The sequence below is a fragment of the Rhinolophus ferrumequinum genome, chromosome 20, assembly GCF_004115265.2.
Source record: "Rhinolophus ferrumequinum isolate MPI-CBG mRhiFer1 chromosome 20, mRhiFer1_v1.p, whole genome shotgun sequence".
NCBI lineage: Eukaryota > Metazoa > Chordata > Mammalia > Chiroptera > Rhinolophidae > Rhinolophus > Rhinolophus ferrumequinum.
Genome location: NC_046303.1, coordinates 2,517,329 through 2,541,387, shown reverse-complemented (window position 1 = coordinate 2,541,387; position 24,059 = coordinate 2,517,329). Strand labels below are relative to the sequence as shown.

General features: G+C 51.9%; 1 protein-coding gene across 1 annotated transcript in view; it reads left to right on the top strand.

Annotated features, from left to right (window-relative positions):
- The first annotated feature begins 10,183 nt into the window (after positions 1–10,183).
- Positions 10,184–24,059, top strand: part of GRB10 (growth factor receptor bound protein 10) — a 127,352-nt gene continuing 113,476 nt past the window's right edge. Inside the window, exon 1 of the mRNA XM_033088378.1 lies at positions 10,184–10,383. The gene's annotated coding sequence lies outside the window, so the exon portion shown is untranslated. The remainder of the gene's footprint in view (positions 10,384–24,059) is intronic.

The window sequence follows — 24,059 nt, the reverse complement described above, 5'->3', positions numbered from 1 at the left end:
CTGATTGACTGCACCAAACAGGTTGAAACTTGTCACACACTCTTACAAAGGTTTGACGCACCGCTTCCCATATTGAAGATCCCTGCCTTTCCGTTGAATGGCACTCGGCAGCAGCGTTCACCGTATTTTGTGATCACACCTTGCATAAGTAGTTGACCTTTTCAGTATTTTTAACTCTTCCCTGTCAACATGCGAACATAAGGGAAGTTTAAATGAAATGGGTGGCTATAAGAAGACATGCTCAGTGTCACGCAGCATTGCTTGCTCTTTTTCTTTCTTTGGTTTTTATCCACCAAAGTCCCATCCTTTCCCTGCATCTGCCTCTGAGCTGGACAGGTGTCACCACGGCTGTATGAGCTCCCCTAAGGAACGCGGGATTAGGGGGCCCAGCTCAGAGCTCACCTTGCAGGCAGCCCTGCACGTCCCTTTCAAGGACCTGTCAACAAAATGGGGGGTGGGGACTGGCTGTCCTGTCCCATGCAGGAGGTCGAAAGGTACAGTCCTTGGACATTGTCATCCGACTCACCAGGCTGCTGTTCTGAGCTCTCCCTCCCCCCCGGGAGGAGAGCACAGAGGGCCACACCAGGTGGGACCATCCTTCTGGCTGGGGGGCACGAAGAACAATGGCCCAGGGTTGTGAGGATCCCTAGCGTTTCCTGACAGCTCCCGTGGGGGTGCAGTCCCCAGCATTTATCAATGGCAGGCATTGTTGAGCATCTTATGTGCATATTAACTTGCTTAGTCCTCAGACACCAGCCTGTGGTACAGGTGGGATTACTTCCCCATGTTCCAGGTGGGGAAAGGGGCAGAGGCAGTGTGGCAGTGAGCCGCAAAGCAGCTGCACCCATGGCAAGCGTCACTGGTCCACGCAGGACTAAGACGTCTCTCAGGTGATGGTCACAAATAACATTCTGATCAGCACGTGCCCTGGGTTGGCGCCTCACCGGGCACTTTAGATGTGCTGTCTGAGAGGCTGCCTCCTGCCGTAGGGACCCCTGCCTTATGTCTGAGAGCATCGAGGTCCAGTATGGTGAGGTGGCCTGCCCAGGTCCCATGGCAGGTGAGGGTGTGCTGGATCGAAAGCCCACGTCTGTGCTCTGGGCCACGATGGAGTTTGCCGTGGCTTTTCTGGGAGAATCATCACCCTGCATGTTGTTGGAGGGGACACATCATCCTTGACAACCCAAACAGGGGCAATGGTGGCAGCCAGGACTCGGGTCGAGAGGGGCCTGAGTGGTGTCCTCTGCTGTTAGTGACGGTATTTGTCATCCAAGTTGGTGAGATTCTGTGATTCGGATGCCAGGAATACATGTGGGTGACCTTCTTCCTAAACAGTCCTAAGTAGCCCAGTGCACTGCGTGCACACAGCTCTTTCAAAGACGATGCTTACAGGGCACAGCAGATGCACCTTCCACAAGCACCAGGCTCTGTCGCAGGCTGGAGTTCTCCGTGGGAGCGGGAGGGAGCGATGACAGCTCCAGGCCCCTTCCCGGCCCGGTCAGTGTGTGCAGGGTTCCCAGGGCCCCTTTCCCAGTCAGTCGGGGACCTTACCCCTTAGGAAGAAGGAGAACACGTGATCATAAAGCTCTCGCTTATCTGTGAATGTCTTCAGTGACTTGTGCTGAGATCACAGAAAGGTGGCCCCACGACGCTGCCATTCTCTAGTGGGTGTTTTACACGCACCATCTTAGTGAACAATGGTATCTGCTGTGATGCCTGAAGCTGCAATTAAAAACAGTAACAGTGGGAAACTAACCAGTGAGGAAGAGCCCTGGCGGTTGGGACGTGAAGCCTGGGGCTGGTTGGTCTGGGGCGACCTCACAGACCTGTTCCCCGTGCATGGAGGTCCACAGGCCCAGCCGCCCCTGGGACCCCGGAAGGCTGCTGAGGCCATGCAGGCTCCTCCGTTTTCCATTCACAGCCCGTGTCCCACAAAGAAAGGGCACTGTTTCTAGACCCCCAGTGAGCTGCCTTCCGCTCACTTGTCTTCGGTCTGACTTGTTCGCATGCCCCCTGGGACAGGCGCTGGTTACTCTGATCACCAGACGTGGCAGAGAAGAGGTGGCCAGCTGTGCAGGCACTGCCACGTCTGAATCATGGAGCTGCGGGACTGCAAACATGACCCAGTGGTGTTGTTTCATGCTGCTAAGTTTGCAGTAGAATATTGAAACACTAGACAAAATTAAGGGAAAAATAAAAATCCACTAAACCACCATATGAGGTAAGAATCACTACCGTGACTTTGCAGCTGAGGAAGCTGAGCTTACAGGGGCTGCGTAATTTGTCCCAAATCACACAAGGAATCAGATGCGTAAGTAGAGTTGGAACCCAGGTCTGTCTGACTCCAAAGCATGAGTTAGGTTGACCAGAACAGACATGGAGCCCAGTCTGTGCATCCACTTGGACACTGGGACAGCTGTCTCTGTGGGTGACAGTCCCCTGCTTCCCAAGTTCCCGCTGGACCCTGCCAGAAGAGCCCACAGCAGAGTAAGTGACGTGCAAACGTGGGTGCTCCCGGGGGCTGCTCCCAACTGCTGATCGTGCCGCCTGCTCTCGTGGAGCCCCAGGTGGCCCGTGGCTGTGCAGCCCTCCCTGTGAGGGGTGCCTCCTCCCCGGAGTCCCCCCCAAACCCGTTAAGGAAGTCTTAGTAGACTGTCAAAGGCCATCCTCCGAACTGCCTTTTCAATGCCATTCAGTCAGGTGGTGCTCGCAGAGAGCGTTTATCGGTGTTTGTTACCTGAACGCGGAGTTTGCAGACTGAAACCGTCCTCCACACCCACTGGCCGGTAGGTGCTCTCAGCACACAGGCGCTGCTGCCTCCACTGTCCTCCTTCCCTCCTGAAACCCTGCACAAGTCTTGTCCTAAGGGGCCCATTGGGGGGCTGGGGACACAGGTCCTGTGGAGACCTGAGTCCCCATTCTGGCCGTGGGGTGTCCGCCTTTTCCCGGTGGAGACTTGACCTCCTGACCCACTTCCTGCTGGACCAAGGCCCAGTCTCATCCTTGCCCAGGCACTGGGTACCGCCCTGCTCTTCTGCCCTTGGCCGCACCTTGCAGTTCCCTCCATCCATTTGTCCTATGACCGTTTTTTTGAATGTCACCTGGAGTCTAGCCACAGTAAGGGCCACCCCCCTGCAAGTCTCCTACCTCTGGTGGATTTTCTAGATACACTGCCTGGCTGTGTTAGCTGCAACCCCGCTCCAGCCTCTCCAGGGACTGCGGCTCCCACTGCCTGTTGTGTGTTTCAGGGTGGCTCTGGTCTCAGATGGCCAGAGTTCCCAAGCGAGCATCCCAGCCCGGTCCTCAGACTCCCTAAAGGTGGGGGGTGCGCTGAGTTAACACCCCTGAGTGAATAAATAAAGGCCCTCATATCTGCCTCCACACTGGATCCACAGACACACATATCACCCCACATACACGAGAGCCCCCTTTTCCTAAAGGGGAGACGTTTACATGACTGAAATCTAATGGCAGAAAAGACATCCCTTTAGGTTGTACATTTAGATAGCTGTTTATAGGGCAAATACTAAAATGCCAAAACATGACAGTGAAGACGGTTAGTGGAAGCAGATGGGACTTGGGTCAGATCCATGTGGCTCTGTTTACTGGTCACTTATTGATTGTCACCTTGAGAAGTCACGTAGTTTCTAAGGAGGTTTCCTTGACTCTAAGACTGAGACAATAATGTTGACCTCGATTTTATTGCCAGGATTAACTGAACCACGTACGTGAAGCGCCTGACACTGTGGGTACTGTGACGTATGTGTCACTCATCCATCACCTGCCTGGGGTGAGGCTGGGGATGAAGAAACAGGGTCTGTTTTGAGGATGAAGGAGAAAAAGAGAGGAGAAGATCACAGAAAAAGTAAGGGGCAGAAGAAGAAGGGATCATATCGAGCTTCTTGCGGAACCCACTGCGTTGACCTCCACTCCATCTTTCAGTTGGATGACTCTAAACAAGGACGACGCTGGTGGCGCTCCCACCTGAATACACGGGGTGGACTGCACATCGCCACCAACCACGGGTCTTCTCTGTGCACTCGGAACAGCCACACTTGCCGGACAGAAACACGGGCCCCAGCATGGATGCCAACACTCACTCGCCCGCCCTCCACCTGGATGCGGTTTCTTGTCACCACGAGTGCCAGTTACAGATCCGTTATCAAGCACATCGCCAGGATTAGCTGTTCTATTTTCTGTGTAGTCTCACACCACTTGCAGGCAGACTAATCCTCTTAAAGAATGTATGCTGACTAACTGAAGTAGCTCCTGGTTTTAACAGTTTCAGCATGAAGTTTGAGATGCGGCCTCAACCACGTCCACTGCCTGGGCTACACGCACACCGTGGCCGCTGGGCTAACACGAACTTTCAACAGCTCGAAATAAATTGTACCAGTTACATAGTTTTGTTCTGATTTACATTCTCCTGTTACCTCTGGAACGTCGGTGGCTAAAACCATCAAGCGTATTGGACTGGAAATAGATTTCACTAAGTAAAGTTTATACGATAGGAGATATTAGTGGGTAATTAACTTCTCACGGAGTTAAGGGGCTATGTTGACTTTCTGTAAGTGACTGAAAAGGACCTCGTGTTTTAGAGGCATGACTAGGTTTGGACACCCAGACTCAGGACTGGATGTCACCCTGAGGACCCTAATTCCCAGGCTGCTTTCCTGAGGAAGCCGCATCGAGAGGGTTGGGGGCGTGGGCTTTTCCCTGCCGGGACGGCCATGTCCTTTGGCCATTGCAAGGCAGGTTGGCAGGGCGCTGGCCTCCCAGCTGGCAGGACCTGCCCTGGAGGGAAGCAGCCTGGTATTAACCTGTGAGCACATGGCCAGTGCAGCCCCAGCCCCAGGGGAACTGCTAGGAACGGGGTTCCCTGTTGACAGATGTGCTGATTTTTGAAAGAAGCAATGAGTGTGATTTTATGCAAAAGATTCAGACCTTTAGTCCTTTTCTAGAAATGTTAAGCATAGTATAGGCCACCTCCCCAAAGGCCAGCGGTCACGTCATGAGCACAGGCTACACTTCTGAGCCCCCCACCCCGTGATCCCACAAGAGGGGCCTCTCTTCTCTCTCCCCTGCCCCCCCAGCCCCTCTCCCTCCCTGCCAAGCATCTCCGGTCCCACTATGGCCCCTGATGGGCTCTGTCCAATGCTGAGACTCTTCTCCCCCTCTGTCACAACTCTCCATCGTCCCCATTGGCAAAAGTCTCCAGCTGGTCTCCTGGCTCTACACTGAAGCCAGATCGAGTTTTCTAGGACACAACTGGGACCCTCTAACCCCTCAGATCTCCCAGTGGAACAGGCGGCCATCCGTACGCAAAACAAAAGCTTGACCCTCGCCTCCCATCATCTACAAAAACTAACTCAAGTTGGACTTAGCTCTAAATGTAGGAGCTTAAAAACATAAAACTTCCAGGAGAAAACAAAGAAAAAAAGTGTGGTCTAGGGTTAGGCAAGAATTTCTCAGACGGGATATAAGAAACAAACTGCAAAAGGATAAATTGATAATAGTTAACCTACAAAATTAAAAACTTCTGCTCTCTGAAAGATACTGTTAAAAAAAATAGAAAAGTCTGGTGGAATATATTTGCAAAACACATATCTGCTAAAGTACTGGTATCAAGAATACAAAAAGAACTCTTAGAACTCAGTGATAAGGAAACGATTGATGCAATAATAATAATAGTAATAATAATAATAATAAAATAATTGGACCAAAGACGTTTACTTCAGAGGAGAATGCAGATGAATAGCACGTGAGCACGTGGAAAAGCACTCACCATTTGTTGTCGTGAAGAAAGCGCCAGTTAAAATCAGAACGAGACACCATCGCACACCAGTTGGATGGCTGAAATTAAAGAGGCCGACAGCGCCAAGTGCTGGTTGAGACGCAGAACCGCTGGGGCACTCACACCTTTTGGGGGCAGATGCCCACGGTAAAGTCACTTTGAAAGCAGTGTGGCCGTTTCTTATGACACATTTCATATGGCCCAGCGATCTCGTTTCTTGTTATTTACCCAAGAGAAACGAAAACTTATCTTCCCGGTAAACCCTGTATAGCAGTTTTATTCATAATCGCCCCACAGTGGGACCTGCCCAGGTTTCCGTCAGCCAGTGAATGAATGAACAGACGGAGGTGCGTCCACTCACGGCACAGCAACCAGCTTTAAAGGAGCACGCTCGTGATGCACAGAGCGACACAGATGAATCTCACACACAGTGAGCCGAGGGAGAAAAGCCGGACACAAAAGGCTACATACTGCGTGATTCCATTCATGTGACAATCTCGAAAAGGCACAACTAAGGGGACAGAAAGCGCATAGAGCAGTGTGTGCAGGGCGTGGGGATGGGACATATTGCAAGGCACAAGAGCGAACTTTCTGGGATGATGAAGCTGCTCTTTATCTTCCCTGACATCACAGTTACACAGCGGTTAATTTTTCCTGTAGGCAAATCCAACCTCAATAGATCAGACTTAAGAGGAAACATCCTTCAGTGAGCCTCTGTTTGAATTGTAAAGCCATTTTGATTCAAGGTATCTCAGGAAAAGGAGAGTTTATATTAAGACATCATACGGAAAATGCATTTCCATTGAAAGGAGACCTGCGGTGGCCCAGACCCAGGGAGACAGGGGACCGACAGAGGGCATCCGTTCAGGGCTTGCTTTCAGCGCTTCCCTTCACACATGGGCCCAGCTCAGGTGGTCCTCACCTGGTGCCTGTGGTCCAGACCCCCTCCAGTACTTCCGGTTCGGACTCCCAGGAGCAGGCTTCTGGTGGGCCCATCCTTTCCTCCACAGGCAAACCCTTGGAATGGGAATCCCTGGGCCCAGTGTCATCCCCAGTAAATCAACTGCTATGTAGGGAACCACAAAAGGTGGGGGTGATTGGGGGACTATGGACAGTCCACTGAGGGGGGTACATCGTGTTGGTCAGCCCCGCGGCAGCAGACAGGTCTCACACTCTCCCATCACCTTTGGGATAATGGAGAAATGCCTGAGGGCGACAAGTAAGTCCCTGCTGGCCTTTCCAGCCTGGCCTCTTGTCACGTCTCCCGCCTGCCACGCAACCTCCTCCAGCCCCGCCCCCAGCTTTCTATGACGGAATGTGACTACTTGGTAACTTTTCTTGGCTTTGGTGAGGTACCTGCATCTCCCTCGACCTGGCAGACCTTTCCTTTGGCTCCCTTTTCGGCACTTAGCATCTTGGATGCTCCAGGACTCTGCTAGGGTGTGGCCTCTGCTGGGAAGCAAAGCCGCCAGGCTCCCCATCCAGGCTCCCCGTCTCTGTACCTTGGGGCCGCCTGTACTCCTCTTGCTCAGACGACTCAAGGAGTCACTGTATTTGGAATACTGGCAGTTGTGGATCATGGGGAAGTCTGTTAAAAATGCAGAGTGACCCTGGGGGGCGGTAAACTCCTCAGGGTGGGGATGAGCCCAGGGGTCTGCAGGGTGAACAGATTCCCTTGGGTCCTGCGGGGCGTATTACAATTATACTGTGATTGCAGCTCAAGCCCACCCCACGGTGAGGGGATGGGGTGGGCTGGCAGTCCTTAGTGCCTCTGATGGCTGGCTGGTGTCCAGCTCTGCCCTCCAGATGCATCCCCTCCCACGCCTCTCCCCTTGCATGGCTGGGCCATGGACTGGCCTCTGCCCACGCAAGCAGAAGTGAGGGCCACTTCTGGCCAGAGGGCTTCACTGTCAGTGAGCAGCTCACCTGGCGCCCCTTCCCTTTGCCAAGGCTGCTGGCATGTGTGAGACGGTGCCGGGCATCACAGCATCTTGCCTGCTGCTCTGCTGCTAAATCCCTTTGCATGGTACCACTTCCCAGTGATGAGGGGTTTTCCTGGGTGCCCGCTCAGTGCCAGGATGACAGCAGTGAAGAGCACGCAGTTACCCTTGTCACATGGTTACAGTCGACAGAGGGGACAGGTACCAATTATAGAATCTATCGGATTCTCTCCATGCAGCTGAACAAGCCTTTGCGCACGTCTGGATAAGTGAGTTCCTCACGGTCACAAAATGCCGTTTCCCGTCCTGACACCTAGCTGCAGCCAGGCCATTTCCCCTTGGGGAAGCTCTTGAACACAAAGCCACACTGCCTTGCTCCTGGCCGGCTGGGTGGTCCAGGGTAACTCGAGCCCTGCATGGCTGATGTCCACCCTGGCTGCTGTCATGTGGGTGGTGGGCATTTGGAATTTGCGGCAGGGAAAGGCATTCAGGTGCAGTTTGCCCACAGTACAGGTGTGGCCAGGACCCCGGTCCAGGGGACAGCTGCAGCTTCTAAACCCACAACAGTGACACGTTCATGAACTTGGATCGTAAAGTGGTCCTGAGTGGACCTGCCCAGAAAGGAGATGCATGCGGATATATCTGCGGAGAGCCAGGACAGGTGGGGGCTGAGCGCCTGTCCCAGGAATTTCAGGGATCCATGGAAGCAGGAAAACACTGGAGGACATTTATTTTGGTCCCCTCTCAATGAATAGTAATGTTTGAAAATCCACACGTTTAGAGACAGTAAGTTCTCACCTGACCCTACACTGGGTCCTGTAATGAGGGGAAAGGAACGTTATCAAGGACATTAGCAGATCAACGGGCAACGCTGGGCTATGGACCGAGACCAGACACGTGTACTTGAGCAACATAAATGTATGAATTTGCTAACTGTGCTTCCCTACTCTTAGGGAAGACATCAAAGTATATAGGGGTTAGGGGCTATAGTGCATGAAACCTGCCTACACGGGACTCAGGACAAAACGATGTCTGTTCACAGGTGCTCTTCAGACATCTGCAAAAGCCCGTGGCCGGGGCAGGCTGATTGGTGCCGTCAGCAAAGCTACAAGGTTCAAACTCACATACTTGTAAGAAGTTGGCCCAAATTGAGTTTTCTCTTCTGTGATTTTCTCCCGAGTCCTTTGTCTTCAACAGGAGTCCTTTGTGTTCTGTTCTCCCAGGAATCCAAGATCCTTCACGTCATTCTTTCTAGGTTTTCATCTTACGGTTTTCTGGGCTTGGACCAATGGGTAGACATTTTCAGGAGGCCTATTTCAGTGGCAGGAAAGGGTGACCTTTCATGATATATCCATCCAAAGGTGTGAAAAGCAGGAGCTATAAAAAGTGCCTGAAAAGGGCTTTGGCACCGTCCTTATTCTGCACTTACCAGCTACTTGACCTTGGGCAGGGTATTTCACCTCTGCGAGGTTGGATTTCCTAATCTGCACCGTGGACATCTCCCAGTGACAACCTCAGAGGGCCGGAGTAGGGGCTGGGTGACAGATTGGTGGCCATTTGGCATAAATGAATGGTCAGAAAAAGTTACTGTTGTAGCTGTTTTTGTAACATGAAGATCCAGAAAAAGACATAATTATTGCTATCCTATTTGTATTGTAATTTTGACTCCGTAGACACATTAATAATTATATTAATGATAATGGTTTTCATTCATTCGCAGTGTCCTCCGTGCCAGTCACTGTCACAGGTATGACTTCATTCAACCCCTAGGATATCACCCTCAGGGGGGTTTATTAGCCCATTTCAAAGATAAGGACACTGAGGCTTGGGGGCGCTGAGAACCTATGTAGGGCCTCCTTCCGCCACCCGCATTCACTCCAGTGCTCACACGCAGATGGGGAAACTGAGATCAGATAGAAGAGGCCCCAGACCTGGGTGGCTGTGAGCGGGCACCGCAAACCCAAGATCCCTTCCCCCCCCACCCCACCCCCCCCCCGCCCCCCGGGCTGGACCGCCGGTCCAGACAGAGTCCCCAGCATTGGCGCCTCCTCGGTCCTCCTTGCACTGTGTTGGTGATGCAGGATTTGGACCATACAGTTAAGACTTTGAGTTTCAAAGAATTCGCTTGCAAATTGCCTTTCGGGATAGGTCCGATGTGTCTTCCGCCGGCGCTCGAGCCTGGGCTGTCGGGGTCCCACGTCTGGGGCTCCCGGGAGGCAGGACCAGGGACCCGGGCGCCCACGCCCGGCTGCGGGCCCCGAGGGTCCGGCCCCCTAGCCCGCGCGCCCGCACCACGCCCTGCGCCTAGGCCGCGGCTCCGCCCGCGCTGGCGGCCGCCGAGCGGTCCCGGCTGCGGCGGCGGGAGGAGGAGCAGGAAAAGCGGCCGGGGGAGGAGGCGGAGGCGGCGGAGGCGGGCGGGGCCCGCGCGTTTAAAGCCCCTCGAGGGGGTGGGGAGGCCAGGAGGAGGCTGGAAGGGCCGAGCGGCGCGCCGGCAGCGGGCTCAGCGCTCGGAGGCCGCGGAGACCCGCGCGGAGCCAAAGTTTGCGCGCAGCCCCTAGGCTGGGCCGGGACGCCCCGCGCGCCCCGCCCGCCCCCTGGGCCCGCTCCTGCCCCAGCTGCGCCGAGGTCCCCCGGAGCGGTGCCGCGCAGGTACGGAGTTGGGTGGGGATCGCGGCCGCAAGTTACTTTGTGGTCCGCGCGGCGGGGCCCGGCGGGCGGGCGGTCCCCGTGCGGTCATTGTCTGCGCGCTGGCCGCCGGGCCGGGGACGCCGGGCGCCGCGGGGGCGCGGCGGGCGGAAGGGCGTCGCCTCCGGGCTGGGGGCTGCGGGCGCGGCGGAGCCGGCCGGGCTCTGCGCGGGTTCCCCGGGAGCTGCGGAGCCGGGCAGCGCCTCCTTGGACCATCCCGTCCGACGCCGGCAGCTCACGGGCCGGGGCCAGGCTAGGTGGGGGCTGCGCCCGTCCACGGTCAGGGCCGAGGCTGCGCTCCCGGGCCGCCCGGAGGGTCCCCTGCAGCCCCCCTGAGCCCACGCCGAGCCGGGCACTCCCCAGCCCGGCGCGGCCCAGTCTCGGGAGGGTTTTTATTCGGTTCCGTTAGTGACCCCGTTACCCGCCGCTGGGGCCTAACCCCAACTTGAGGGCTCGCGGATTAGCCGCCGGCCAGCCGTGGAAATGTGATAAGAGCCGTACCGTTTGCAGAAGGAAATTTCTGATGCAACTGTCTGCCTTCGCTGATTGCCTCTCCAAAAGCCTGCCTGGCGAGGCCCTGCAGCATGTGCGCTATGGAAATTAGGGTATTCTCTACTTTTTATTGTGTCCCTCTTCTCCTGGGGTTGGAAGAAATGCCAACTTTTTGTCGTTTGCTTTGACGAAAACCTTGGGCCCTGTAGGGAAGCCACAGGTGACTGAGACACTGCTGGATCCGCGATGCACTAGAAAGAAGGACTTCTCGCAAATGTACCCAGTTTCATTCAAGAGATGCAAAGAAAAGACCAAAACAAGTAGCGCTCCTGAGTGAATATGCGTAATTGCACAACTTTCTGGGTGCTGCTGTTTACAGGGCCAGGCCCAGAACACTTTGTTTCTGAAAATGCTGAATCAGCCGTTTGGAGCCCCCAGCTTCAGAAATGGTGCTCTACTTAACATTTCGCTCGGTTTTACTCAGAACACATGTTAGCGAGCAACAGGCGCTGGCTGGGGTTTACAGCATGAGGCTGGTGGTTTCTCACAGCAGTTGACTTGGAGCCCCCCCCCCTTTCTTTCTAGAAGGAAAAGTAGGTGGAATCTAGATATGTATAGCAGAAGAAATTAATTCCAACTTGTGGGGATAGTGAAGTGTCTTTTAGCGGAAGATTTTGTTCAATAAAAGCCCTGGAAGCAAATTTGTTTCCAGGAATGATGTGGAGGCTGGCTTTTTCGGTTAACATCAGAACTCTAGGATTACTGCACGTAACATTTGAGTTTTATTGGGAATACTTGAAAGAGAAGGGCCACACAGGCCAATCTCCAGATTACAGGGAGGGAATCTGAGGACAGACCGGGTTACACACCCAGCCAGCGCCAGCCAGCGCTTGTGTAACTGAGAAGTGTAGCGACTGATACTTTGTAGCATTTCATAGTTTACGAGACACGTTGGAAGCCTTGTTGCTTTTAGCCCTCTACAGCCCTTGGATCCCCATTTTACAGGTGGGGAAACTGAGGCTCAAGAGGTTAAATTGGCATGCCCAGGGTCACATGGCCAGCACATGATAGAGCTATCACCAGAGCCCAAGTTTTGGATTTCTTTTTTTCAGTCCTGTGTGTTTTATGCTTCTGCACGCGTACATCTGCCTCTGAAAGAGAAATAGCCCAGAGGACGTCCCCTGCCAGTCACACACCCGAGAACTAGCAGGGCCCATTACCACTCCCTGGACTCCCAGCTTTTCAGAGCTCTCTCATTGTCGCTGAGGCCATTATCAACATTTTCTTTTGTCTGCTCATTGATTATATGAAAATACATATTTTTTTGGGAGAAAATTTTGGTATCCACTGAGTTGTAAGTTTGATATGGTAGTTAAACGTTTGTTGTAATAAAAAAATGGTGTTTTAATAAAAGCTGTGTACCCCTAAAGTCATCGATTGCATACTGCCCAAGTTCTGTACCATTTTGGGGGCAGCGATGGCAGGGAAAAATGCCTTTTATTTGTGGACCAAGACCCTGGAACTGGCAGGCTCATGCCAGCTACTTGTTGGGGGCTGTGTATGGTGGTGTGCCATCGGAACACAGGGCAGTACTGGCCCAGTGGCAGTGACCGTCTCTCTGGCCAGTCAGCCTCCACTGAGAGAGAATAACAAAGTCAGAACTAAGTGCTAGCCCAGAACCTTTGATTTTGATGACACAGCTGGTCAAGACTTTACTGTGTATAGCAACCAAACTCCTGCTTGAACAGAAACATCTACACATCTAGGACTGTAGAAATTCTGGGTTGGTAGACCCAGTGCTTCAAAGGTGGCATAATGTACAGAACCTGTTTCCTCCGAGTCCTGTCCACCTCTTACCTGCAAGGAAGAAACACCTGTGTACTCAACACCTGTGTACGGTGTAATTAAGTGTGTGGAAGGGCGAGCACGTCTGCCTATCAGAACTCAGAGAGCTGGCTGCAGGGGACTTCTGTTCTGTTTTGTGGTAAAGACGCCTTTCCATTTGCAGTTTGTGGCATAAACCCCATGTCATGTCTGTCTCAGTCTTCTTAAACCAAAGTGGGGTTTGTTTAGGGCTCGTGAGGAGAAAATACTTGTTTTGCCTTTCAATTAAGCAATCAGTCTTATGTTTAAAATTTAAATAACACTTTTTCTGCTGGTAGAGATTTTTTTTTAAACTGTCTTATTTTATTTTTTTCTTAACTGTAGAAGTATGGGAGGTTACAGAAGAAATTAAGACAGCCGAGCTACTTGGTAGGCAAGGCTTGGCAAACAGGTGCTTTCGGGACCTGGAAACTTTCTACCAGGTCTGTGCTAATGGGTTTGTAACTGATCTTATCCTTCCAGCACTAGCTGGCATTTAATTTGGGTTAGTATTTTAGCTGCACACGTCTTGGGAGCTGTCTCTGTCCCTCATCTTCTCCCTCTGGCGGGACACCTATGGCGTCAGGGAGCTTCTGAACTGATCTTGGAGCAATGGGCTTTTTTGTCTGTGCTCCTGGTGGTCATGGGGCCAGTGAACCAGGAGGAGATGCAAGCAGGTGAAGCTGACCACCACCAGCTCCTAGAAAGCCTGATGGCCCTTCTTTAACAATGAAAGGAAAAATGGTGTGACTTTCCTTTGAGATGCCAAAAAAGAAAGCCATGCCCTAGAATTATCAAAAATCATCTCGGAGGTGGAATTGAATGGTTCTGACTTCCTGCTTTGGGGACCCACGGACTCCTGGCCTGTGTGGTGGAAGGGGTCAGCTTGGGAATGAGAGATGCTTTGCTCCCCTAACTGCTCTCCTGCCCACTTGTGCAGGCGGGGGTGTCCAGGTGGGAATAACTTCCCTGAGGACCCATGGGGTGAAGATGGTGTCATGACTGGATACCACTGGGAAAAGGAGAATCTCATTCCTGTTTTCAATCATTGAATTTACCTGTGGATTTGGAGCAGACGCTCCTAGAATGTTCAGATCCTTAAGTTGAGCCTCTTCTTTGGGCTGGAGCAGCCAGAGTGGACTGTGTGTTTCAGCATCCACTGTGGGGATGGGATCTGGGAGGAATTCCCCTCCCGCCATTTTGCTCCCTCTCGATGCTCAGGGCAGTGGCAGTACTGACCGTTGCACATGGCCTGCCATCTCAGTTGGACTCCTGGTTCTTCCATTTACTAGCTCGGTGAGTCCAAACCAGTGAACTAGCTCACCAGCTCACCGGCACTGTGGGAGTCCCAGGGATTTTCACCTTGAAGTGCTGTGGTGAATGTGGATGCCCTTGGATTTGGGTGAACCCCTTCACAGTGCAAGGCTCCTGGCGAGAGCTCGGAGACACTGCTTCTGACACATTCAGCCATGGCTTTGAGCAACTTGTGTGCTCGATTATTGTGCTTTCTAGGCATCTGCCAGGTCTGCTGAAAGGAGGACCCTGCTTTTTTTATTTTTGTGTCCTGGTGCTTTGTGCAGGTTAGCTGTCTACACGTAAAACCTTATGGAATTGACAGTTACCTGCTTTAAGAATCAGTCCCTGAGAGTAAGAGTCGTTTGATTGCCTACGTATAGCAAGCAGGTTGTTTGAGCTCCTCACAGGTCCAATGGTGCAATGTCCACCTCACCTGGCTGGTCCCTTACAATGAGGAGCAAAAATGCAGAGACGGCTGAGATGCCCAAGCTCAGATGGGCTACGGAGCTGGCTATGCAGCGACCTCTGCTGTCCAGGGGTACAGAGCTGGGGGACACCTGTCTTCGGAACCCTGAGGTGGATTGGTGTCTAGGGTCTGCAGAGAAGCCTGCTCACCTGGCCTTGAGATAAGTGTGGACTGCTGGTCCTGGTGGGTTGACTGCCCCTGGGAGCCGCGCTGTCCGCCATCCCAAGGCTGTGCCGGGGGACAGCCCTGCGTCCCTCTTACTCCTGGCTGGGGTTTTGAGCCAGGTCAACCGGCCTGAGCACCCGCAGCTACGGTCGCGCCTGGAAACGTGGCCTCAGAAAGAGCTTGATGCGCATTCGCCCTCATCATCACATCGTCATTGTCACCACGCTGGCAGCAGGGTTGGCGGCTGGGCTCCTTGCTTCACTGTGCAATGGGACTGCATGGAGGGGCCGCGGTCTGTCTGGCCCCATCTGTAAGCTGTCAGGCGTGTCACACCAGGAGCTCCATGAGGGAGGGCCTCTGGAAGAGACAACCACGAGCGGTGCCTGTGGCCCCCTCTGTACCTGCTCTCTCATCCGCTCACGCGGGAGTCCACAGGCAGGACCCAGCGCCACTCGCCGCAAGCTGCCTGGGTCCCACGTGAGACGCTCTTGGAGGAGAGACCCTGCAAGGACTCACTTCTCTGATGAGCTGGGCCTCTGGTTTACTTACTTGTTTTTTTAACTTTCATCCCTCAGAGTGTCTGGGCAGTGGTTTCTTCCAACCTTTTATGAGTTGAGAACTCCCTTTAATATAAACATTTTATAATACCACGTATCTAATAGTAGTAATAATTTTAGGATTCCCTGCTCCAGGAAACCCACAGTGACCAACAGCTACTATGAACCGAGTAACTTTTAAGCTCAGAAGTTTGTGCAGTGGGCTCATGCATGTAGGAAGTCTCCTTTGGCCAAGGACGATGGCTTGCTCTAAATCTGGGCGCCTCCTCGGAAGTGTTGCTCCCAGCAGGCGGAAGGTGGGGCTGGGTGCTGTCCAGAGCCCTCTAAGTGGCCAGTATGGCCGGCACAGGCTGCGGGTGGTGGCCTGAGAGCCTGCAGGTAGCTTTTTCTAGAATGCCCTTCCCTTCTCTGAAGAGCTGTGTGGATTGCATGGAACCCCCTCCAGGAAATGAGACTCTGACACCTAAGCCCCTGGAGGAGGATAAGGCAGGAAGGCCTTCCCTAGCTGGGTCACCCCTTCACCGCAGGCTGGGCCTGGTCCCTCTCTTCTCCCTGGAGCCTGTGAGGACTCAGTAGACTCTGGCAGCCTCTGGAGTGGCTGCCCCCCCCCCCCAGGCGGGGCCTGTCTCCTGCTGGCCTGGCCTCACCACACAAGTTCTGTCCGGTTGAAGGGTCACCTGGCGTTCTAATCCCTCAACTCTCAGGACAGACTGTTTTTAAGTTTGGTTTAATGTTTTTAATCAGAGTAATATATGTGCATAAAGGCTGAATTCCCCAGAAGTCACCAGGATTATCCGTTGCTGTTTTCCTGTCTTTACGTCCATTTTTAAGCAGATGTCTGTGAAATGCGTTGCAATCCCATCCCGCCCTGCCAGCCCCCAGCGCCCCATGTGTTCTGAAGTCCCTGCCTGGGAGGGGAGGAGTTGGGCCTCTGTCCCATCCCCCTCGTCCACTGCCCTCTCCTGGTCCCCGCTCCTGGTGACATGGCTGGACCAGCAGTACTGCTGATGCTGCCGTGACAGCCGCAAAATGCTGCTCCTGGCAAGCCCTGTGTGCACAGCGATGACTTCTTCTGTCTCGCAGCACATTTTGTTTTCTCCTGGAGTTGTTTTCGCATCTGCTTAGTCCTTTATGAACTTATCACTCCTCACCCCCACCCCCACTCCATACTGACACAGTTGTGCAAATGTCCTTTCACACACCCTGGGTTTTCAGCCAGTTTTATCTTTTGGAAACAACCTCTCCTGTGCCTTTGGGGCTCCTGCTCTCCTGGAATCTTCCTTCTCCATCATCCCGGGGAGGGTGCCCTTTGCCTTTCTCTTGGATCTTGTGACTCCTTTTGCCTGGTTTCCTTCCAAAATTTGATGGCGAACATTCCATAATAACTTCCAAAAAGGAGGTGCGTGCAGATTTTTTGAGACCTTGCATGTCTGAAAATGTCCTTATTCTCCACTCAGAACTAATAGTCTGTCCGAGAATAGATTTCTACATTGGACATTTGCTTTCGCTCAAAAAGGCAAGGGCTGCCATTGTCTTTAGGCAGATTGCGCCTCTGAATAAGGCTGATAGGGTTCTTGATTCTTTATGTGAAAAATTTTCAGGGTTTGTTGTTGTTGTTGCCCTTTTTCAGGTCTGGAAGCTTGTAGCGTATTCTTTGTGTCTCTGTTTGGAAATTCCTTGAAAATGAGCCTTGTTGGGGGTTTGATCTGTCCTACTGAGCCCCTCAAACCGGAAACTCAGATCCTTTGGGGCTGGGACATGTTTTTGAATTAATTCTTTAATTTCTTGTCTTCCGTTTTCCTCTTTTCTCTTGTGAAAATGGCTTTTGTTTGGTGGTTAGCAGCCTGGACTGGTTCTCTATCTTTTATCCCCTGTTCTGTGACTATTGCCTTTTTCTGGCTTGTGGAGCATCTCAACTTGACTCTGACTTTTCTAGTGGATTTTAAATTTCTATTTTCATTTTTAATTTCTAAGGATCTCTTTATTTCTTTTTTGATTTTTTTAATAGACTTTATTTTTTAGAGCAGTTGTAGATCCACTGCAAAAAAATTGAGTGGAAAATACGAAGATTTCCTGTATAACCCCTGCCCCCCAACCCCCACTGCCTCCCCCACCAGATGGGACACATGTCGTAGTCAGTGAACCTACAATGACACAACATCATCACCTAAAACTCTTATTCTTACTTTAATGGCATAATATCCTTGGTTTTTAGAGACACTGCCTTTTCCCCCCTTAAGTTCTTTTTGGAGGTACTAGTTTTTGCGTATGTTTTTGTTTTACTTTTTCCTGAAGTTTGTTCTCTCCGGGTTTTGCATTATTTATGTATTTTAAAAGTTTTCTGTGTGTTTCTGTCTGGTTACCCAGAACTCAGAGTCCGCAGCGGCATGAACTTATGTGCGTGTGTTATTCGGGTGTGTGAGCCGGGGAAGCAGGGGTTGGGGGAGGGCAGGCGCGCGGCACCGGGCTGGTTGTTCTGGATTCCTCGCCTGTCATTGTTCCCTCTCCTCTTCCCTCTTGCTCTCCCACATCCGGACCAGCTGCTTTGAGCTGGGAGCCCTGGGATCTGTCTAGGGGCGTGTGACCGAGAGGCCCTTCAGCCCTGGGGACCTGCTCTTCGCACTCTGGAGGCTGCAGGAGTCCCAGGGGAAAGCTGGGGAATGCAGGTAACTTGCTCAGGACCTTGGGCAAGTTCCTCTGTCTGCACCTTGATGTCTCCTAGATTCTCAGGGTTGGTTCTGTGCCTTGGTTTCCTCTGCTGCATCTCTACCTCCGGGAGCAGCCCAGGCCCATGGCGATCTGCCCCGACTGCGAAAGGCTTGTTGCCCTCCATTTTGGGGTGCACACTCCACAGATGGCTGCTCTCAGAACCTGTCTCAAATCTGCTTTTATTTGACCGACTTTAAATATGAAAAGAACATGGGTCTGATCACCTGGAGCCGCTTTGTCTTAGGGTGAATATCTGCTGTGTCTTCACTGTCCTTGTCTGGGGAGCTGGGGGGTCCTGTACTGGCCTGTCACGTGTGACGGGCGATGAGCCTGAGACTTCCCCCAGCGCCGTGCTGTGCTCTGTATCGTCTCACGGGCGGGTCAGACGGATTTGGGGTTTGGAGAGTGGCCAGCGCGTGTGTCCTCTGCCATCAGAGTGGAGGTGGCCCGCGGGGGGAGGTCTCGGGGCCCTGCAGCGAACAGGCAGCTCTCTGCATTGCCCTGAGAACCAGGGATCGGGAATCGTGCAACGGAGGGCCCCTCGGGGGCTTTGGGGCATAACCGCTTCACGCCGTCGGGCTCTGTTCCTGCGATTCCTGGAGTGCACGTGGACCTGGCCCTGCTCTCCTCCACACCGTCCTCAGAAGTGCCGTCCCCTGAAGCTGAGGGGTACGGTCCGAGGGCAGCGGGGCTGGCGCTCCGCTGTGGCGTCACGTCTGGAGTGACGGGGCTGGGTCCCACTGGGCGGATCTGGTAGGCGGGGCGGTATCCCACCCTTGCCGCGATGGTTTTGCCGCTTCTCGGCGTTGGAGCACATGAGGCTGTGTCTGGGGGCGCTGAGAACCCCGAGATCCTACGTCGTGCGCCAAGCTCACCGGTCTGCGCGGAGCCGTGTGATCCCGCGGCGCGATTTTCCCAGACTGCGCAGTGCGCAGTGCGCGTGCGCTGCCGGTGCCCGATCCGCGGTCGCGCAGCGACACCGTGCGGCAAGTCCGGCGCAGCCGGTGCCCGGCGCCGCTGCGGGTGCGCTGCCCGTCCCGGCCGCAGTGTGGCTCTGTCGTCCTTCTACACGCCGGCCTGGACCGGCCAGCCCCAGCGGTCAGCGCGCGCCGCTCTCCGCGCGGCAGATGTGGTCCAGCGGATGCGCACGGCCGGCCGCATCGTCTCCGACACGCCGCTCGCCAGCGCGGTCCTGGCCGCCCGTCGGAGCCCAGGATTCCGTAGCGTCTTGGGTGTCAGCTGTGAGAAGGAGTTATGTAACCATTTCTAATCTTAATTGTTTAATATGTAACAAGTAATAACTGAACCCAGATAAACCCGCCTCTATCTCTTAGACAAGTGGCGGGCAGTGGGTGGGGGTGCAGCCGGGGAAATGAACAGACAGGGACTTGGGGGAAATGGACCTTTTTCTCTGCCCAGAATGAATACCAAGGCCTACCTGGACTTCTTTTACACCTTGATGACGTATATAGTCTGGTAGAAACGCCTGGGATGAACACACCTTGTCACATTTCCTCTTTCTCCAAAGATCATTCAGTGCCATGGAGGGACCCCATCAGATGATTAAGGTGCAGTGAGAGGATGTCGGGAGACCTCACACTCCTGATGGAGCTGAGCTCACTGCCCCAGACACAGGTGGCACTTTCTGGCTTTGGCTCTTCAGAGAAACACATCACCTGTTTCACACGTTGACTGTCCCTTCGATCAACTACCATTTGTCGGTGGATGGCAGGACCGACATCGGTGGATGGATGGTCCCTCAGGGTGTTGATCAAGGTCTTGAAGACACCTGCGCACAGGTAGCTCTCGTCCAGAGAGGCTGCTGTCTGCTCTGCCCAACCAATGGCCTCACTCCTCGCTGGGTGCTGGAGGAGTGGGTGCCTGCCCACTGTTCTCTGTTGGTATGAAAGTGGTGACCACCACGGGGATTTGACAGGGTGATGCCCAAAAGTGCTAGGCCGCAGGGAGTCAGCTCAGAAGTGGCCCTAGGGCTGGGCGCTGCCTTTGGTCTCTTGCAGCTCTCTGCCCCTTTGCTTTCCGTGGGGCTCGCAGGGGTGTCATTTTAGCCCAGGACTCACGTACTCTGTATGTTGGGTGGGGCTGGGGGGTGGCACGGGAGCGGGGCTTATGGTATTTTCCCCTCCCCAGCACTCGCACACATAAAGGTGGGAAAGACCCTCAGAAGAACATGCAGTTCCGATTTGGGGTCAGGCAACCCTACACTGCAGCACAGTTCCATTGTGGGCTGTGGTGTTCGTGCACAGGGGGCACTGGGGGGGGCACCTCTTGCTGCCCTTGTTCCTGTGCCAGGGAAGCAGAGACGACAGGCACCACCATGCGGGATAGGGGGTGATGCACACTGACTGGGAAAGAGCAGGTAGAATTCAGGGGACTCGCACTGTTGGTTTCCAGGAAGTTAGAGGAATTTCAGAATGGTGGAATAAAAATGTGAGTTTTTTAAGCATCATCTAAGGATCTCCATCCCTCGTTGGTCTTTGAGCCGTCACTTAATTACCACCCAGAGCTGGGTTTCTGAACTTACAGAGAACACTGACTCTTTTGAATTTTGGAGTTTGGCAACATTTCAACATTCATCGACGCTCAACCGTCGTGGTCCCACAGGAGCCGGGCAGCCTCTTGGGGTGTGGTCTGTGATTTAGTAAGAATGTCTTAGGAAACTTGCATGGACAGGAACACGTGTACATTCCTTTCAGACGGGGCAGGTTACACTCGGATAATGCCCAAGTGGAGGAATTTACAGGTAAGACCAGGCAGTGTCAAGGTGTGACCTCTGAAGCCCCTCCTTCTCAGCGCCTATGCCCAGGCCCTGCTCTCACTTCTGAAACTGACTTTCCGGGGTTGGGACCTGGAATCCCACATCTCTGTGAAGCAGCCAGGTGACTTTTATGGGCACAAAGCTTAAGAAGTTATGCTTTGTTCAGAAGTCACCCCAGCTCAGGGGCTATGTTCTGGGCCTTGTGACCACTTGGGCTTCTGGTGCTCAGGTCAGAAATTTAGCAGCTCCCACCTGTCACAATTATTGCCTAACCAGGTCAAGGGCAGGACGAGGTGGCATTAGGGTGGTCTGAGTCTTGGGACCCTGTAGGTCTGGGAAAATGTGTGAAAAGAGGCCATTGTGTGGGCCTTCTTGTTTCTTTCTTTTCATCAGACTTAAAAAGAGGTTGGCCCGGTCCCAGGGTCACCCAGCACCACCCAGGGCAGCACACCGAGAAGCACGCCCAGCATTTGGCATGGCCACGCGGCAAATCCAAAATTGGGGTGATGTGCCTGATGTACTCGTAGTTCATAGAATTCACTGGTACGAAATGACCCCCAAAGTTCTAACCCATCTCAAGCCCTACAGGTACCTGAACCCTTTCCATGAAGTTCATTTGGATTTATCAGGAAAAATGTCCCCTTCCCTCGTGTGTGGAGTGGCTTTGTCCTCCCACAGCTGGGAGAGGTTAAATTAAAGGGACAGGAAAACGCTGAGCAGCGCCTTAGATTAGAGACCAGAGGTCTGTACTGAGCCCACTTGCTTCTCCCTTCCCTTTTTTCTCTGTCCCTTGGGTGGGGGTCCAGACCTGTCTTCCCCAGGACCTCTCCTGGCCTGTGGGGATTTGCCTGTAGGTATCAGGAAAGGTCACAGCTGAGCTCAAGATGCTCCTGGCTCAAATCTGATACTAGGAAGGGAAGAAAATCCTAAATGTATCGATGGTTCCTTTACGTCACCTGTACATAATTTTCTCCTTGGCTGTATCTGGGAGCCAGCTTCTGAGAGTGGTCAGAATAGTGTTGGCAGCTCACTTGGTCATTTGCTTGTGCCACCTATGGATGGCCATGCAGCTCCCAGAAGTTGTTGAGCACTCACTTGGGACAAGAGTTTCGTGGAAGGCTCTGTATGGCTTTGACAGGGACCTGTTCTGTCGTTCATTCAACAGGTGTTTGGGAGCCAGTCTATCTCCTGTCTGTGCCAAACCACTTACATTTGGAATAGTGATATCTGTGGAGTAAGGGGTGGTAAACTGAGGGATCGCGTGGGTCAACTTAACAACTAAGAAATGATATGAATGTATCTTTCACTTATTTTCCTGGAGGGTGCTGACAAATTTCAGTACTGACATGAGTTAAATATTAACAGTGTCTGAAAACAGTACCTCGTAAACTTTAATATGTGCCTGTATCTTCTAAAGATTGTGTTAAAATGGAGATTCTAATTCAGTGAGTCTGGGGTGGAGCCTGAGGATACATTTCTGCCCACCTGGGTGATGCTCACACTCCGTGCACTGAAGTCTTAATACATTTCCTCCATTTTATTTTCAGTTTCTTTTTCTCTAGAAAGTCCCTGAAAAGGACACTTTATCCTGTAAGAGCTATTGCTAATGCTATTACTTAATCTAGGAATTTTGCCAAGAATTTTTCAGCGAATGGCCCTGCGTTGTTACAAGTGGCATTCTTAGTGGCCGTACTTTATTCCCTCTGTAAATATTTGCACAGTGTCCTGCTTTGGCATTTACTTGGGTCCCCAGGGGTTTCATTTGCTGCTTTCTCTTTTGTTGATGATAAGACAATGCTTAGAAAGCTTTGTGCCCTCCCCTCACCCCAATTCCTGCGTGGAAATCCTCGTAGATGGGGCCTTTGGGAGATGATTGGGTTATGAGGGGTCAGCCCTCATGACTGGGCTGCGTGCCTTTATAGAAGGGACTCACAGAGCTCGCTAGCTCCTTCTGCCATGTGAGGGTACAAGGAGAAGTCCGTGACGTGGAAGAGAGTCATCACCTGACCAGGCTGGTTCCCTGATCTTGGTCGTCCAGCGTCCAGAACTGCGAGCAATACATTTCTGTTGTTTATAAGCGATCTGGTTTGTGGTGTTTTGTTAGAGCGTCCTGAACAGACCAACACACCACCTATTCCTAGTTTACTCAGTGCTGTTACCATGATAGGGTGTTGAATTTTTCAAGTGCTTTTTCTCCATCAAATGAGATGATCATGTATTTTCCCCCCTTCATTCTATTACTCTAATTGCTTTGCATATGCTGAACTATCCTTGCATTCCATGAGTAAATCCCGCGAGGTCAGCTGTATAGTTCTTTAAATATGCTGCTGAATTTGGTTTGTAAGTCTTTTGTTGAGGATTTTTGCATCAGTATTCATCATGGATATTGGTCTATAGTTTTCTTTTAGTATCTTTGGCTTTGGTATCAGGATAATGCTTGCTTCATAGAATGAGTTAGGAAGTGTTCCATCCTTCAGTCTTTTGGGAGAGTTTGGGAAGGGTGGATTTGAATATTTCTTCAAATATTTAATAGAATTCCTCACTGAAGCCATTTAGTCCATGGCTTTTCTTCATTAGGAGGCTTTTGATTATTACTTTAATTTCCTTACTAGTTATAGATCTATTCAGATTTTCTGTTTTTCATGATTTTGTTTGGGTAGATGGTGTGTTTCTAGAATTCATCCATTCCATCTAGGTCCAATTTGTTGATATACAGCTGCCCATAGTATTATCTTATAATCCTTTTTGTTTCTGTAAAATCAGTAGTAGTTTTCCCAGTTTCATTTTTAATTTTAGTAATTTGAGTCCTCTCCTTTTTGTTAGGCAGTCTAGTTAAAGGTTTGTCAATTTTGTTGGTCTTTTCCAAGAACCAACTTTCGGTTTTGTTGATTTTTTTTCCTAATTGCTTTTCTTTTATTTATTTTTTATTATATTTTATTTATTATTACTCTAATCTTTACTCTTTTCTTTCTTCTGTTCGATTTTGGTTTAATTTTTTTTTTCTTTTGTGGTTCTGTGAGGTGTAAATTTAAGTTATTTGAGATCTTTCTCTTTTTTAAAGGAAGCATTTGTAACTGTAAAATTCCTTATTGTCACTTTTGCAGCATCCCATAAATTTTGACATGTTGTGTTCCTGTTTTCGTTTGTCTCGAGACATTTTAAAATTTCTCTTGTGATTTCTTCTTCGACCCATTGATTTTAAAAGAGTGTGTTAATTTCCACATATTTTTAAATTTTCCAGTTTTACTTCTGCTGTGGATTTCTAGTTTCATTTTATTGTGGTTGGAAAAGATACTTTTTATGACTTCATTTTTTT